Raw genomic sequence first — 17314 nt, 5'->3', positions numbered from 1 at the left:
TTTTTACAACTTTTTTCTTGTGTCCAAACTTCAGCATGAAGCGTTTGTTCAGTTCAGAGGTTTCAGAGCCCATGGAAGAGGGCATGCATTAAAAGGTGGTACTTACATGTGTCAGGACAGGCCTTGCTGCTGCTCTTGCCAGTGATGAACAGGGCACATGTTTGCTGTTGTCCCTTCTTCACTACCCACACCAGTAATTGTGACTTTGCATTATTTATAGAGACTGAGTTGGTTTGCAGTTTTGTTTTTTCCTGCTTTTCTCTCCAACATGACTGTACCCAAGCTTTTTGTTGAGGTTTGTCTGGTGGAAGCAGAATTAAAGATTTTTGTGTACTTTGCCATCTTATGACAACTGGCAGCAATTGAAATGAGGCATGTCAAGCAACTACCACAAAAAGAAATCAGTAATTTACGAGTTCAGAAAAAGGTTGAAGAAACAAGCCTTCTCTGTAATTTTGCTGTCTTGTACAGTTTGTTAATATTTCCACATTTGAGAATATTTAATTTTCCTAATTGAGGGAATGTTACACTACAGTTCAGAAGAGAAGGCAAAATCAAAAGCAAAATGCTCTCATTTTCATCAGAGCAGTGCTAATGCTTATGTTAGTCAGTGAGAAAAACATGGGGGTGTATGGGAAGCAATAATTCATTACTGTCTCTCCTGCAGTCAATTAAATATGTCTCATACCTAACTGATTAAAGCTGCCTTTTTTTCCATTATGATAATAAGATTCATTGGAAACAGACTGAGAGTAGGACCATTTCTCCCAGCATTTAAAATCTCTAGAGGAAGGGAAAAAGTAAAACCCAAATGCCAGCCTTGCCAGTTTGAGTTTGATTATATAAAGTCAATAGCTGTAGCTTGCAATAGATGCAAAGTTTTTCTTCCTGCTCAGTTGTTGACTCCTGTCGTAGCTAGACCTGATGAATCTTAACCAGTACAACATGTGAGAAATTTTCACTCATGACAAAACCATGGGTCGGAAAGGTGATGATCTGCTGTGTAGGCACAAGTCTGACATGAAGATCCCATGTGAAATCATAGATCATCTTGCAGAGTAAAGGACCTTTCCCTATCCCCAGTTTGGCTGCTTTTAAAATAGTATAATTACAGAAGGATTTCAGAGAACCAATCTTTGTAATGCCTTTCTCTTTCTATAAAATCTATTGTTACTTATTTCTAAGCTCCTTAAGAGACTATATACTATTCTGCCAGGCTAAAATATGCATTGCCCTTAAAATTCTTCACACTTACTGTCTCCTCTAATTTGATTCACATTTTCTCCCTTCTGTATCTAGTTCCCTGTCCAAGTTAAAATGTAAAATAAAGTAGAAGAGATGTTTGGGCCTCTGAACACATTGCTGAAAGGTTCATTTTTCTACACACAAGTGTTCAGAGTATTTCTCACAGAAGAATAGCATAAATTATGGAGATTCTGTTCACAGAACAGTGAATGGTATTGTCAGTTTGCTTAGGAAAAACTAATGAGGTTGTAAAGAAATACTGTCTGCTTTATAAGAGTAAAATTTGACAGCTGGAAAAACAAGGGCAATAGGCTGACTTCCATTTTCCATTGATTTTAGCCCCCAACATTCAGAAGACTTCCTTTTCTGCAAAACCACATTCACGCTGCCTACACACGAACTCACAATGCTCTTTTGCTCCAAGCCAGAGGCAGATTAAACTTCATTAGTGGAGTAAAGCTTGAGGAAAGTTCAAACTGTAACAGATAGTAATTTGACAAATAAAGAATTAGGGTTTGTTTTACTAAGGCAAAAATAAAGGCCAGAGCAAGGTTCCCATGGCTCTTTTGTGCCTTTAACCACTGGGTAGGAATACCATCCCTTTTCATAGTTTGGTTTACATACTGCATAAGCCTAGTAGACAAATACCATGGATTTTTTAATGCATTTAAGCACTCAGTTGAAACACGCATATGTCTCATTAAATAAAAAAAATATGCCTAAAAGTATTTGCCTTAGAGCTAGAAATAAGAACAGAAACTAAAATATGTGTTCAGAGTATTCTTTGTAGATGCACTAGTAGCTCAGCTTAAAATCAAAACAAATGAATGCATTTTATGTCTGGATAGATTGCATTAGGTTTATGCAACAACAATAAATTCTCACCCAAGCATCCTCATATTTACACGTTCCCAGGCCTTGCTGTTCTAGAATAAAGGATGGATCATTACAGGTGAGTGACAGATACCTGTGGTAACTGATGGGCTGTGATTTGAGAATTTAAGTTCTTCTCACTCCACTAGCAAACTGTGTAATGGCTAACGTGCAGTGGCACAGTCACACGCAAAGGTGTCTGACATTAATATCTGAAAACTTTTTATTAATATATATTGGATGAGCTTTAACAATCTACTTGCTATATGTTGTACGCTGGAATGTACTGCATGCAAACAATATTACAGAGTGAGGGCTAATGCAACAGAAAAATGATGTGCTGAAATACCTGGCAAAAATATGTGACTGGCTCCTGCAGTGGAATTAAAAGCCACTGTGTCTTTGTGTCTGTGCTTGCTCTTGTGCCCATGGGGAGAATTAGGCAACCCTGTCAAATAAACAAATACTCCAAAAATCATCATGCTTCTTTAAACTTTACCTGGAAGTATGAAGGGGATAATCTTGGAGGACAGAAATAGAACACAAATCTTAATATTTAGTTGTCTTGTTCAGGTCTGCAGGGAGGTACTGCTATTAGCCTGGAATCTGCACACAGGATCGTTGCCTGAAGAGAAATGTTTGCATAGTTTACATTCAAAGAGCCGAGCAGAGATTACTTTCTTTGCTGCATTGTATATAACAAAGAGAGAGAGAGAGAAAATGTTTTAATTTCCATATTAATTTGGAAGGAAGGAGTCAGAAGTTCCAATTCCAGACCATGTTTCTTAAGTAACTGTTGTAAGTAGGAGACATAAGGTAGGGTAATCAAAGTGCGCTTTTCACTCTTCTCTGTAGGCTCTGCCGTGATACACAAAAAATAATTCAGAAGGAGTTGAACTCGACTGAGAAGCATAAGTAGCTCAGGTTAGACCCAAGTCCTAAGTTGTGTCTTGTTTTCATAATTATGACTTTATTTTATAGCAGCTGGTAACTCTGTAAAACACAGAAATTGTCCTTTTGGTGCAGCCTTTGGGATGGTGGAAGACTAGAGCTGTGGCCAACTGCGATTCCTTTCTTCACATCCACCAGATGATTCTTGTGGCCCCAAAATCTTCTCTTTGACTGTCTTCTGCATGGATTAGGCCTCATACATCAGTTGTTGTGCTGCATCTCCAAGGCTGAATGTTGGGAAACATCTAATTTTGGAAGGCTAGTAACACTCTGACCTGGCTTGAAACTGGCTCACAGATGCCAAAACTGAGTTAATTTTGTACATGTTGCCAGAAGGTACTCCTGTGCTTGGAGGTTTTAAGTTCTTACTGTTGTGAGTGAGCAAATCTGTCAGTTTTATATGATAGTGATCTCCAAATGCTGCATATAGACATACAGAGATGCCTGTGTTCTGGAATGGATTTAAGCCCTGGTGAATAACTCCTTTAAAACTTTACAAGGTTAGTTAAATTGTCATTTGGTACTTTGTAAGAACAATTTACTTTACGACTTGAAGGAAACTACTGCACTGAAAGCAAATATAAAATGATGAAGAAAGTGAATTTAGTTTTCTAAATTATTTTTGCAGAAGTAAAGGGGGAAAAAAGTGATAAAATTAGTCAGGGTGAAAATAGTACATTTCTTCAAAATAAGGCATACATTGTAGTCAATACATGTGTCAAGAACAACCCTGATGATACTCATTTAAAAACCATGAAATGCAGGGTAACTTATAAGCTAATTCTGAAGTGTGTAATGAATAAAAATTGCCTTATGTTGCAATTAGAATTTGTGCTGACAGTGAAAAATACAATTTGAAACCACACATTTAGACTGACTCCCTTTTCTCTCTTCGTCATTCAAGTAGCCTTCTCAGCTGTGTATGTGGGGGCAGCTGCACTTACCTCTAATGAAATTATTGCAGCAGAGAATTTGGCTCTGTTTCATTAACTTTGCTTGTTTCTCGGAGCTTTTATGTCTCATTCCCTCAAGCAACAGAATAGATATCTATTCAAGACACTTGTGAATTCAGAACACTTTATGTTTTTTGCCCCAGGTAAGGAAGGTGTCTAAATCTCTCTCTTTTCCTGATTTACACATGTACACACACAGTTCTATTCCTTTGTCTATGTGTGCACACAGGCACAAAAGGTCGCTGTGAGACCTCTATCTTAAGACTTGTATTATAAATATAGGAACTGTGAAAAACAGAAATATTAGAAATCTTAACTCCTCTAATCCACCTAATTTTATTGAAAAAGTGTTTGCCCCAGCACATTTTTGTGGTGCTTTCTCTTGCTCAGTAATGAATGTCTTAAGCACAGAAACTTTTTTTCTGTTATTTCAGCAAGAAGAATTATTTTCTAACTATGAGCCTTTGTTTTCTATTTTGTAACTCTTTGTAACAGTCAATTATACTTTTGTGCCCCGTCCTAATCCTGTCCTGTTTAAGCACAGTGTACTCACACAGATACTGTTGCTATGTTGCTTTACAATCATTTTTTGACCTTGCTGGGCATGCTTTGGTTTGTTTGTTTGTTTGTTCATGTTTTCTTGTTGTTCCTTCATAATTCTGTTTCTTAAGTCTCTTGAATACTTAGTGTTCCAGACTTGTGCGAGTTGTCCTTCACATTACTAACAGTGAAGAACTTAGCAGGAAAGTTCATTATTCCATGGATAAACTCAGGGTGGTAAAGGGCTGTTGTATGGTGGGATTCTTCCAGATAGGCTTCAAAGTGATGCTAAATACAATTCAGTGCATTTTTAATTAATTTCTTGCAGGTGCATACACTTCCATTGTTCTAATGGTAATTTAATGTGTGCAAATCCAGACTAACTCCCTTGAAGTTGGTGAATATGCATCACCTTCCTAATTGTGTATTAAGGGATTAGATTTGAAATGGTAAAACTACAGTGAGCCAAGTCCATAGGCACATTCCCATATCAGCAGTGACACAGAACTAGTGAACTAACAGAGCCAGGACTTTGGACAACTCTACATGTTGATGTGCACGCTGTTTCCTGAAACTTGTCATTTTGTCACTGACTCACCAACTGTACAAATGCATAGGCCTGTGCTCTCAACTCTTTCATATATCAGGCACAAGTCTATTCTTGCCCTCTAAAGACCACACGTGCGGTAGAACAGAAGCGTCTAGAGAGTATGTTGTTCCAGAGGCTTTCAGACTAATTCATCCTACCTTTTGCCATTCAGCTTGACTGAGATGGAAATCTCAGGTTTTACCTATGAAAGGAAATGATACCTGAAGTCACACACTTGAAGGTCACTCAGGTAATTTCCTTAGTGGTGCCTGAGACAGGATCACCTTGTCGGGTGTAATGGGGGAGACCCATGTGGAGTTTGGTTGCTGGTAATAGCAGGCAGCAATGCTGAATTAGGCTGCCTTATCTCAGGATTTTGTCTCCCTGCTTTCCCCTGTAGCACTTAGCGCAGTCTGCTGGTTGCAGAGAGATCCAGACAGTGTTGTAGTAGTGGAACAGGGGCTTCAGGATGTAGGAACATGTTTTTAACTATGTGACTGCTATTGTCAGTATTGTTACCGATGTTGGAATATTCTGTTGTAAGCAGATTTCATCAGAGTCCTGCTGCCAATGCTGAATCCTTTTTCTGTACATTCTTCATGTGTCTGGGTACATCTCTTCTTCTTAGAACTTCATTTGAAAGCAGGATTTTGACTTGCATATAGACTTGTGCTCTGAACAGCCTCGTACTTAACCAACAAGGATACTTAGGTCTGAGGTGTTGTGTGTGCCTCAGGCTTGGTGTAACATTGTTTACTCAGACAATTGTCACTGGTGCCAGCACTCCTTGTTACACAGTTTAGCAATCTGCTGCCTCCTTGGCCTCTCAGCATCAGGACATACTCTGCAGAAAGCAGCCTCTGCATGCCCTGAAAGAAGTTAGTGACAGAAAGGAGAATGAAAATGTAGTTCATCAGTGGAGTCTTTACTGCTGTTGTGCAATATGCATGTAAAATCATCTCCTTATGCCTGTTGTTTACTGTGTAGCAGAAAATAAGTTGAATTGTTGAGGAATTTTCAGTCTTAAGAAAGAGTTTAGCACATCCACAGTTTCTTGGGCTGGAGGATAAAACGGGTATAGAAAAGCAAGTGCTTGCAGGGGTGTGAATGGGCTTTTGTTAAAGAACGATAGAAAACAAAAGACTCACCATGATGTTCAGGAAAAGCTTTTATTTTGTCTAATGCATAAGATATTATTTCTCTAGCAATTGTATCCTTACAAAATAAGACCCAACTACATATAACAAACAAATTAAATTAGACCTATATGTGTTGGATGGTTTGTTTTTTGGGTTTTTTTTTGGTTTGTTTTTTGTTGTGGTTTTTTTTTTTTAGGTGCATAATGTGCCTGAAGGCAGTTTTAACTTGCATAGGCTTCAAAGGTTTGTGATATATGATATATGCAAAATGAGAAGAATTTCTGGTTTGTTCTTCTGCTTTCTTTATGGATAAATGCCTGTGTGCCATGCAGCAGACAGATTTAAAGTGCAGAAGTGTTTAGGTATGCAATAGGAAATGGTGTTCAATTAATGGTGTTTAATTAATTTGATGCTACTGTTCTTTAAGTAGGGTAAATAAATGTAGACTGTACCTTTGAGCCCATTAGCTTTATCAATTCCTTGAAGGTATGAAAAAATTTGAAAACAGCATTTGAACAAGTATGAAATAAAATAGAAAATACTTATGTTTTGACTGGGATCATTAGAATTTTTCCTTGGATTTTAAAGCAGTGTTTTATTGCCTACTGTGAAGAGTTTTTGCATAAAAGCCAGGAAACCCGGATGAGAACGTTGTGCAATATTAACCATATCAGGAGGCTCTATGTGGGAGAGCCACTGAGTAAACTACAGAAATGGCATTGAAATCTGTAGGACTGGTAGGAAAATAAGACACTACTATCACTTTTCAATATGTATGAGACATCAGAACTGAAAATAAGAGAAATCAGTGCTTCTAATCTTCAGGTACCTTATACATAATTTTCTCTTCTGCTTATCTTCATTATCATTATTACTTTCCACCTTTAAATACAGTTTTTTCTAGTTATGCTGCAGCAACTCTAGTGATCATTCTTCCTGAGCCTGATTTGATCCCGTGCTTCTCACACTTTATTCCCCATGTCTGAACAGGAACTTGGATTTTACTGGGGCGATTGTGGGCAGGTCTGAGTGTCCCTGTCCAACCTCCATGCCTCCATGAGAGCAGCATGGCTTCCCAGCGACCACCACAGCCAGACAGGACTGCAGGCTCTGCAGTGCTGCTGCCTATGCCATGGTTGAGCTCTCTTGACTTTTTGCCGAGATGACAGAGCTGCCCTGCGATCCGGTCTGGGGTCACGGCCGTCCCCCCAGGCAGAGCAGCCTTCCCGGACGGAGATGCCACTGCCAGCGGGCAGCTGTGTCTCACGCCGTGTATTTTTGGAAGTCTCTGAACTTTACAGTTTAAGATGTGCCAGAAGTAGTTAGGAAAAGTTCAAGAGACACTGAGCACTTGAGTGCTTGCTTTTTAACCCGCTGGTCTGACAGTGTTAGTAAAACCTAGTTTGACAGTCCTCAATGCAATTTAAGTGGATTGAGCTGCAGGTTAGTTTGTTTCAGTTGCCTCATGGGCAGCAATTACTTCTGCTTATTAGAAACTCTCAACATTTTTTAAAAATTATTAAAATATGTTTTCAAGTTTCTAATAAAGAAAAGCTTTTTAAGAATATAGTTTTTCCAGGAATTGGTCCTGGAGTAATGTGGGCTGAACAAGCATTAGCACCACTAGTGAGTATGCCACAGCAGCAGGCTCTGATCAGCAGTGGAAGAGTGAGAGGAAGAGTGAGGAATGATGGCAGGAGGAAAGCAGAAGTGGACTCTGCTTCAGAATGAGCAGACCAGCCAGGAAAGTACTGAATTAAAGTGGGAAAGAATTTTTTTTTCCCCACTAGAAAAGAAGTAAAGAAAAGCTTTGGTTGGTTTGTCACGGAGTCTAATTTAGTGGGCCACTTACTGGCTTCCATGGAAGGAAGAAATGTGTATTCATTAAATCATGTTAAAGATGAATAAAACTTTCCTGTTGCTTCAAGTGTTTCACCTTTTCTTTCTATAATGCTCCTAAGTATTTGCCACGAGGGGCTCATTGGCTTCCCAGGGGACTTAACATTCATGTAACAGTCCAGAAACATAATTGTCTCGTGCTTTGGTATTACAGCATATTTTGAAGAGATTTATGGGGAGGGAAGAGTTTGAAGAACAACACAGTGCCTACTGTCTTCTCACAAAAGGTTTTTGTCTTCCCTCTGTGACAAGCCACCCTCCTCCTATGCACGTTAGCACCTGTGAAAGTTTTTGTGTGTGCTGCTCTTCCACTGTACCTGTTCCTGCTCTGCACAGGTTTTCTGAGAACATCAGTTAGAATATATTTGCAATGCTTAACTTTGCCACTTAATATGATTTATATGTCCAGACTAAAAAGTTTCAATAACTGTGACTTTTTATACTGCTAAACATAGAAATTTAGCACTCCAAATACTGATTTAATTCATGTGTGGAGGCAGTCTTTTGGGGAAAAGATGGAATCTCATTTGAAAAATTATTTCCATTGTATTCCACCCCTGTAACTATTTTGGGGTAGACACAGCAGAGACCTTTAATGTGAGTTAAAACAGCTTTCTTTATGTTCTAACATAAAGCCCATTTAAGCATTTCACAGGAAGACTCTCCAAGCTTGCACGGCTGTCCAGCTGTCTGGACAGACTGTGTACAACAGGTGTTTAATTATGATCTCAGTTACATATATACCAATAGTCCCTGGTGCTGCCTTTCAATACTTTGTTTTAGCTCAAAATCTAATAGTTTCAACTTGATATCACTATTGACTGTAAGCCCAATGCTTATGAATTCCTGTCTGTAATAAACACAGCGGAAGACCCAATTCTGAAGCTCATTCAGTCTAAAAAAAAAAGGCAGTTACTAAGACTGAGTTATTGTTCTTATTTTAAGAATGAAAATAAGATTTAAAATTAATAATTTTTTAAAAATCACAAAGACTGACACCTACTTTTCCCATCTTTTTCCTTCTAGCCATCAACATGTTTTACCCAGCAGGTCTAACAAACAGCCATATGCTCTTTAGTCTCAAGGGAAGCAGTTCCAGCTTGAAAATCAATATGTCACTACCAGGCTGTGGTAATGGATGCTTACAGCAGCAGGTTTATATAAGCTAATGGTCTGCTGTGCAACAGCAGCTCATTTAGATGAAAGGGTTGACTAGTCTCATTCAAATGTTTGGGGCAGCAAAAGATGAATGTTTGTAAAAGTTGATCAAAATGGTAATTTGTTCACTGATGAGCAGCCTGTCTATAGTTGCTACTCTGGAGATCCTGCCAAGGAATACAGTGTACAGTAGTCCATAGATTTTTTTTGCAAGATGTTTTCATATTTGTAAAGACTGGCACTACCCTTCCATGAAACAATATAGTTTAAATTGGTTTTTTTCATGCATATGCATCAAACCCTCTAGACTTGGATAAGCTGGAAGAAATCTGCAGAAAACAAAAATTGTAAATATGTTTGTGAAATTTGGATAGATTTTTTTACAAAACTACATCAAAATCATCAAGGCCTGGATTTAATGTATACTTTGAAAAGAGAGCCTAAGTCAAAGGCCTAAAATAAAGGTTGTTTTGGGTTTTTTTAAGAATTCTGCTTTCATATTTTTTGTGGTTTGTTGTGGAGAACAATATTGACAGGTCTTGTGGATCAAAGTTTGTGGGAACAACTATATTTTATGTTGTGTGCCATTGCAAAGCCATTTGCAGTGCTTTTAGTTCAGGATTTCTGTCCTCTCATTATGAATGGTGACCAACAACAAATCCAGACTTCCAAGTTAAACTGGCTTCTGTTTAGATTCTCACATAGCGTGTGGTACATAGCCCATGTTATGAAACCTACTTCTCATTTCCATCACTGCCTGTTCAAGATAAGTTGCCTCTCTAAATTTGCTTCCATCTAATATAGGAGGTCTTCAGGCAGTTCTTTTCAACCCTTTTCTATTATTGAGGATAAAATTACTTGTCTGAATAATTCAGATCCACGCATTAGATTTTGCTTGAGTTCAGCTCTAGAAATGAGTGAAATTTTGTGCAGGAAGAAGCGATGTCATTCTTAACTGTGTCTGCTTAATTCTAATGTGCATAGCTTGTGGAGTTTTATTTAAAAAGAGCTGAAACACATAGCCAGTGTATATCTTAATCTCATGTTTGGACATGGTGTACTTAGTTTAAATAACTAGTTAAAAACAGCTATTTACCACCCCTTTGTAACTTGCAGAAGCCAGAGCTTGCCTTGTTGAGCTTTTAAATTGTAACTAAACCGTATTTTGGTGATGTACGGGTAACTCTTTCTGTTTGTTTATTTCAAACTCTACCAAACTCTTCCATCAGCTTGTTTTACATACATTTATAAGTGAAGTTTCATCGAAAGGACATGTGGCCTCTTGTTTGTGAATTTGCAGGGAGCATCAAAGGACATTATAAATACACCGAAAATTTCCTCTAGCAAGAAACAAAACCACCAGGTTATTTGTGCACTGTGCATGTTTATAGCCTACTTCAAAGGTTTTGGTTACCTTAGCTCTGAGCCGTGGAATCTCTCTTGCAATTGATGAGGAGGTCAAGAACTCCTACGTACACACATCAGCCTGGCAGACTGAGCTTGATGTCACAGCACACTAGCGTGTTGCCTTTTGTCTGAACAGTGGTCTGAAGCTCTGTAAAATAAAGAGAAAAACACCCTTTTGGCATCTCTTAAAAATCTGATCCACTGTCCCTTAAAGTCAGTTGAAAGATTCCCATGACCTAAATGTTGCTGTGGAGTCTTTTGCCTCAGAGGGAGCCTGTCGGAAATCTCTGATAGGATCCCAGGTTGGATGAAAAGTGAAAAACTGACAAACTGTATTATCAAATATCAGAAAGCATAAGAGCTTGTGAAATGTGAAGCCTTTCAGTATATTAGGTCAGCTATTCACAGAGCTCCCCCTTCACATCAGCCTGGAAATAGAACTGATAAGTGAGCATGGGTGAGAATTAGATGCATTACGAATGTCTTCAAAAAACCCAACCGTGTGAAGAGAACATTACTGAAGGATCAAGTCAATCACTAAAAGACTAGAAAATAGCCAGCCTAAATTTAACTCAGCTGTTTTGTGATCATGCATTGTGAAATTATCATTCCAGTTATTCGTAGTCTACCAGCGTCTTTGGAATTAATCAGGGCCTGAGGTATGATTCCCGGCTGTGGATGTCTACTGTTATTTGTGCAAGGCACAAAGTGGAAGAAAAACATTTCTGCTCAGTGTTTCTGAGGAAATTGAGTCCTCTTGTCTGTCCCACAGTTTTTATTGACAATTCTAGACCAAACAATTAAGTAGTTTTCAGATGGTCAACAAGTGCTTTTAACAAGGGTTAAATTTCTGTTTGATTGCAAAAGTGACAAACATTTAGACTTTCAATTTTCCATCTATAAGTTAATAGACATGTTATAGTAGTAATTTAGTTAACATTTCTAAAGACATTCCGGTGCTTCTCTGAGCAGCTTTGAAAAGCCCAGAGTAATTGAGAATATTGTTTTCAAGAGAGGTCAAATGATCCCTATCACTGAGGAATGAAGATGGAAAAAAAATGAGTTACTTCAAGGTTGTTCAATATTCCATGCACTGAATGAGTTAATTGGAGTACTAAGGTAAATGTGCTGATGTAATTAAGAAACATGTTATAATTCACAGTATTATAATTCACAATAACATAGAGGTCAAATTAGATTTTATTCAGGCACTTTTCATCTCCTGAGTGCTTGAATTTGCAGCATTAGTTTTCTTTCAAAGTAAAGCTGAATGAATTTATAAAAAACTTAACAACAGTGTTTTAAAAGCGTTCTGAGTACTTCCTTCCTCTTCTTCTGAAATTCTCCCATCATGCTCATGCTCGTAAAAATCATAAACCGTATATGATTTTTGAGGTTGTTCAATCCTCTGCCACTTAATTGGCAATGACAATGAGATGACCCTTGTTGATGAAACCTAGAGAAGTCACTTTTAACCATAGTGCAGCCTCCCTCCTGTTGTTACCCATTGTATTTGGTAGAAGGGATTATGTCCACATTCTGTCTGACCTCGTGTTGGAAGGTAAAGTAAAAGGATGTAAGTCTTGAGTTTATGGAAAAAAAGGCAACATCTGAGACAAGTTCCTTTCTCTCTGGTCTGATATTGAGGCATTTGGTCCAGGCTGAAACATGTCCCTGCTGGGCACAGGCAAAGAATAATTTCTCAAAAGTGCCCATTTTGGTCACGTATGGCTGCTTTTTCCAGAAGACAGTAGAGGACACTTCCTTGTAAAATTTCAGAGCAGTTGTTGAAAAGATGCTCAAACCTTTTATATTATGTTATTTACATGACTATGGTAAAAGTATATATTATACTCAGCCTTCTTTTTTAGAAGAGCGAAAATGTGTAGCTGAAAAATTCCAGGGTTCCAGCCCAAGCCAAAGAGCCAAAATGGAAAAATTTAGTCCCAGCAATTTTAGTTGAGCAACTGAAAACAAATGTGTTGAGAGCAACCTTTGTATAATCTAAAAATATATATAAGACTCTGATAAAGTGGTTGTTTCTGGCTACTAAATTAATAGAAAAATCTGATTACCTAAGTAATTTAGGAAAGGTCTGCACATTAATTGACCAAGAGTGCAAATGAACATGTGTATCAGAGACCTTCACGTTCTTTTTGTGTTACAGTGCTTTTAAGTAAACTGGAATAAAAGCTTCCATAATGATATAAAATTATTTTGAAATACATGTTCTAACAATAAATTCACTAAACCCTAACTTTGTCCTAGGAACACTGTTTGTTGCTTGACGAATCAGTGAAGAACAGATGAACTGCTGTTATTCGAAAGAGTTACTTTAGAACAGGTTGATGATTTACTGTAAGCCTGGTTCAGAGTTATGCAAATTTTTTTTGTCCTGCAGGTCTTGATATGAGTAAGAAATGCAAAAGGAAAGTACAACTCTGTAGCTGACTGAAAAGAGAGCAAATAAAAATATTGTGCTTATGAGTATAATGGTTTAGTGTGGAGGAAGGAAGAAAACAGTGATCATAATTCAAAAAGAACAAGTTAAAGGATATTTATCCAAGCTAGATATTTTCAAATGTGAGAGGCTGATTAAGTTTATCCTAGCCAAATTTAGGGAAAGTGTAAGGTCCCCAGTTCCAAGTCTTTGGTTGTACTAACAAGTACAACTTTCTATGAACTTTCCTGGGTACTGATGCCATGGGGCGTGAAACAGCCCAGGTCTACACCAAAAATTACCTTTATCTCCAAAACAGGGAATCTGCATCCAAAGCATTTGCTGGTAATCATCTATCCTGGAAATTTGCATACTTAACCCTAACTCATATTTGTTTGGGAAAGTGCTACCAAACAATGACAGGCTCCTATTATTGCAGTTCAACACTGTAATCTTGTGTCTTCAATGTTACTTACATAATAGTGATTTTTTCTTACTTGCTAAGTTCAGCATTAGTGAGTCTTTTCAAGAGCCCTTCAGGGATGGTGGTGTCCAAGTGATCAGAGCATGCTGGATCAGCAGAGATGAGGCTGCTCTTTGCAAAGAAGTAAACAGAGGATTTAAAAAAGTATGGACATGTCAATAACACAGGAACCAAAAAGCTTCCAAATTAATCAAAATGCTGTAAAAGTCAGTTTAAATGCATTTGAAGGATAGTAAGGTGAATAGAATCAAGCAAAGTAGATTTATAAGGTCTAAAGTAGATTTTAGTCTGATGCAAATTCCTTCTTTGATGGAGTGTCTGCTTTTATGGATGTGAGGAAGTGCATCTGTTACAGCTTGACTTAGCTTTGCCCATTTCAAATTCATTTAAGTAAGCTATGGAATTAAGGTCTAGGTTAATTTAATGTATGCTTAGTGGGTGGAAAATAATTTAAGAATAGTGTTTTGTTGTCAAACTGGAAAGACTTCTCTAGTGTGATTGCAAAGTGTCTGGAATCTGTATCTATTACACATTTTCAGCGGCAGTTTGGATGATGGAATAGAATTTCCACATTTGAACATGACACTAAGCTGAGAGGAATTTCAAGATTTTTGGGGGATAAGGTCAGAGCTCAGAATAATCTCCCTGAATTGAAAAATGGTCTGAAATCAATAAACTGAAATTCAATTAGGAGAACTGCAAAGTCTATATGTGCAATTAGGGAGAAGAAATTAAATGGTCAAATGAAAAAGAGGAGAAAATTGTGCTGCAACATCACAGAACTGGAGTTAGGTGTACTACCTTGCAGATTAAGAAAGGAATAACATAAGTGTGTCACATAAATTCATGGAAATGTCCATTTCAGTCACAGGAGGCAATTACTCTTCTTCACACTGATGAATGCAGTTTTAGTCACTGCATTTAGCAAAGATGCAGACAAAGTGAGGGGAGTCTGGAGGACAGCAGCAGGGCTGATAAGAGGTATAAAGATATGACCTGCAAGAAAAGCTTGAAATAATTGGGTTTGTTTAGTCTGGAAAGGAGAAGACGCATCATGTGGGAGAAGGGAACTTGATAACAGTCTTCAAAACTGTTACAGCCATGGGGGTTTATCAGTGGTTCCCCGGATCCATGGAGGACAAGGCAGTGAGCTACTGACTTAATTTTTAGTATGGATTCATAAGACAAACTTGACCTGTGCAAACTTAAACAGGTTGTGTTGTAAGAATGTGAGAGGTGGTCCACAGAGAATTACACATAGAATCATAGAATCATAGAATCGATTGGGTTGGAAAAGACCTCCGAGATCATCGAGTCCAACCCTTGGTCCAAATCCAGTCCATTTACTAGATCATGGCACTCAGTGCCACGTCCAATCTGCGTTTAAAAATCTCCAGGGATGGTGAATCCACCACCTCTCTGGGCAGCCCATTCCAATGCCTGATCACTCTCTCTGTAAAGAATTTTCTCCTGATATCCAACTTAAATTTCCCCTGGCGGAGCTTAAGCCCGTGCCCCCTTGTCCTATTGCTGAGTGCCTGAGAGAAGAGACCAACCCCCACCTGGCTAGAACTTCCCTTCAGGTAGTTATAGACGGTGATGAGGTCACCTCTGAGCCTCCTCTTCTCCAGGCTAAACAACCCCAGCTCCCTCAGCCTCTCCCCATAGGACTTATGCTCCAGTCCCTTCACCAGCCTTGTTGCTCTTCTCTGGACCCGCTCCAGCACCTCAATATCCTTTCTGAACTGAGGGGCCCAGAACTGAACACAATACTCAAGGTGTGGCCTCACCAACGCAGAGTACAGGGGTAGGATCACTTCCCTGCTCCTGCTGGCCACGCTATTTTTGATACAGGACAAGATCCCATTGGCCTTCTTGGCCACCTGGGCACACTGTTGGCTCATGTTGAGCTTCCTGTCAATTAGTACCCCCAGGTCCCTTTCTGCCTGGCTGCTCTTCAGCCACTCTGTGCCCAGCCTGTAGCACTGCATGGGGTTGTTGTGGCCAAAGTGCAGGACCCGGCACTTGGCTTTATTGAACTTCATCCCATTGGAATCAGCCCATCTCTCAAGTCTATCCAGATCCCTCTGCAGAGCCCTCCTGCCTTCCAGCAGGTCGACACTCCCTCCCAATTTAGTGTCATCAGCAAATTTGCTGATGATACACTCAATCCCCTCATCTAAATCATCTATAAAGATGTTAAACAGGACTGGGCCCAACACTGATCCCTGGGGAACACCACTGGTGACCGGCCGCCAGCTGGATGCAGCTCCATTCACCAGCACTCTCTGGGCCCGACCCTCCATCAGAAAAAAACGTTGTGAGCCTATCTACATATATTGGTTCTTCGTCAGCTTAGCAGGGTGAACCTTGCCAGCTATGCTTCTCCATTTTGATTTGGTCCATTACATTAGCTTCCATGTGAGTGGTGCAATAAATAAAACATACATTTATTGCCTTTGCTGAAATATAAATTAGTCAAGGAATTGGCAGTAATCCATAATGTTAACATTTTTTTAATGAAAACTGTTACTTCTCTGGTAGTTTTGTAGGAGGACAAGGTGTTAGTGTTTGATGCTAATGAATTATATATTTTCCATATATCAGAAATTAATAGTACAGATATCTTTCACACATTTCTGTCTATTTTGTTTATTCCATATATTTCCATAAAAAAGTTATCTAATTTTCATGATCTCTCCACCACAGTATACTAGGGATTATGGACTGCTTATTAAAAACTGAAATATCTAGAAGTGAGCACTATGCAAACCTAGAAATTAACCTTTTTCTCCAGAAATGTACTAGTGTTCATAATTTTTGGCTCTAGTATGGATCATTTTTTTAAATGAAAATGAGCAAACCCGTAAAATCAGGCAATATTTTGCCACCAGCTTCTGTGGAAAGAAGACAGATATTTTTATTAGGCTAAAGGTTGCTTCAAAATTCACTTTTCAGTTGCTTTTGCAAAATTACATGTTTCCTGATACAGCTCTGGGATTACTGCCGTCTATGAGCGATGCCATCATTAGGGATATGGTGCATAGTATTATAAGCCTGGCATTTCCCACAATTTTCATTCATCTTTCGCCTTTCATACTTTTTCACCCTTTTTTTTTTTTTTCCATATCATACTTTGCTGAATTTCCTGTACTGAAGATGTCTATTAACATTTCTGGAATCCTTCTAGGAAAGTCTCATGTTCTTACCCTAACTCGGACTGAGTCATAAATTTATGTGGAATGATATGATATTCTCAAAGAAAATACAACTTGAGCTATTGGGATGACCTCAAGGGAAAGAAAGGAAAGGAAAAATGTAAATCAAAATATGTGACTCCATTGTTACTGCCAGTAGGTTTTGTCATGGCAATTCTATTGGTTTCATGGTTTTGTACCTTGATTATGTGCATAGGGCATTCTTTGTGATCTCAGGCTCACCTTGAGTTGCTGCTCGCTGCTTCTTGAGTGCCTTTGGTCATCAATAATAAATGAACGTGAATATTGAACTCCTGTGTATGGGTTTGTGAAAGTGCTCCAGCCCACCTTCAATATTGGAAGCAGGGTAAAATGGCCTGTGAGCTCTCTGAGCACATTCAGCAAAGGCTTTGAGCAGGGCAGCAGACACCAGCACCCC

General features: G+C 38.7%; 1 protein-coding gene across 4 annotated transcripts in view; it reads left to right on the top strand.

Moving 5' to 3' along the window:
• Positions 1-17314, top strand: part of SEMA3C (semaphorin 3C) — a 116723-nt gene that overhangs the window by 19784 nt on the left and 79625 nt on the right. Inside the window, exon 2 of one of the 4 annotated variants that reach the window (XM_064656430.1) lies at positions 2161-2197. The exons of the other annotated variants lie outside the window; for them this stretch is intronic. The gene's annotated coding sequence lies outside the window, so the exon portion shown is untranslated. The remainder of the gene's footprint in view (positions 1-2160; positions 2198-17314) is intronic. 4 annotated transcript variants of the gene reach the window in all.

Source organism: Pseudopipra pipra, chromosome 5 (genome assembly GCF_036250125.1).
Source record: "Pseudopipra pipra isolate bDixPip1 chromosome 5, bDixPip1.hap1, whole genome shotgun sequence".
NCBI classification, from domain to species: Eukaryota; Metazoa; Chordata; class Aves; order Passeriformes; family Pipridae; genus Pseudopipra; species Pseudopipra pipra.
The sequence above is the reverse complement of the archived record's forward strand: the minus strand, read 5'-3'. Positions and strand labels throughout refer to the sequence as shown.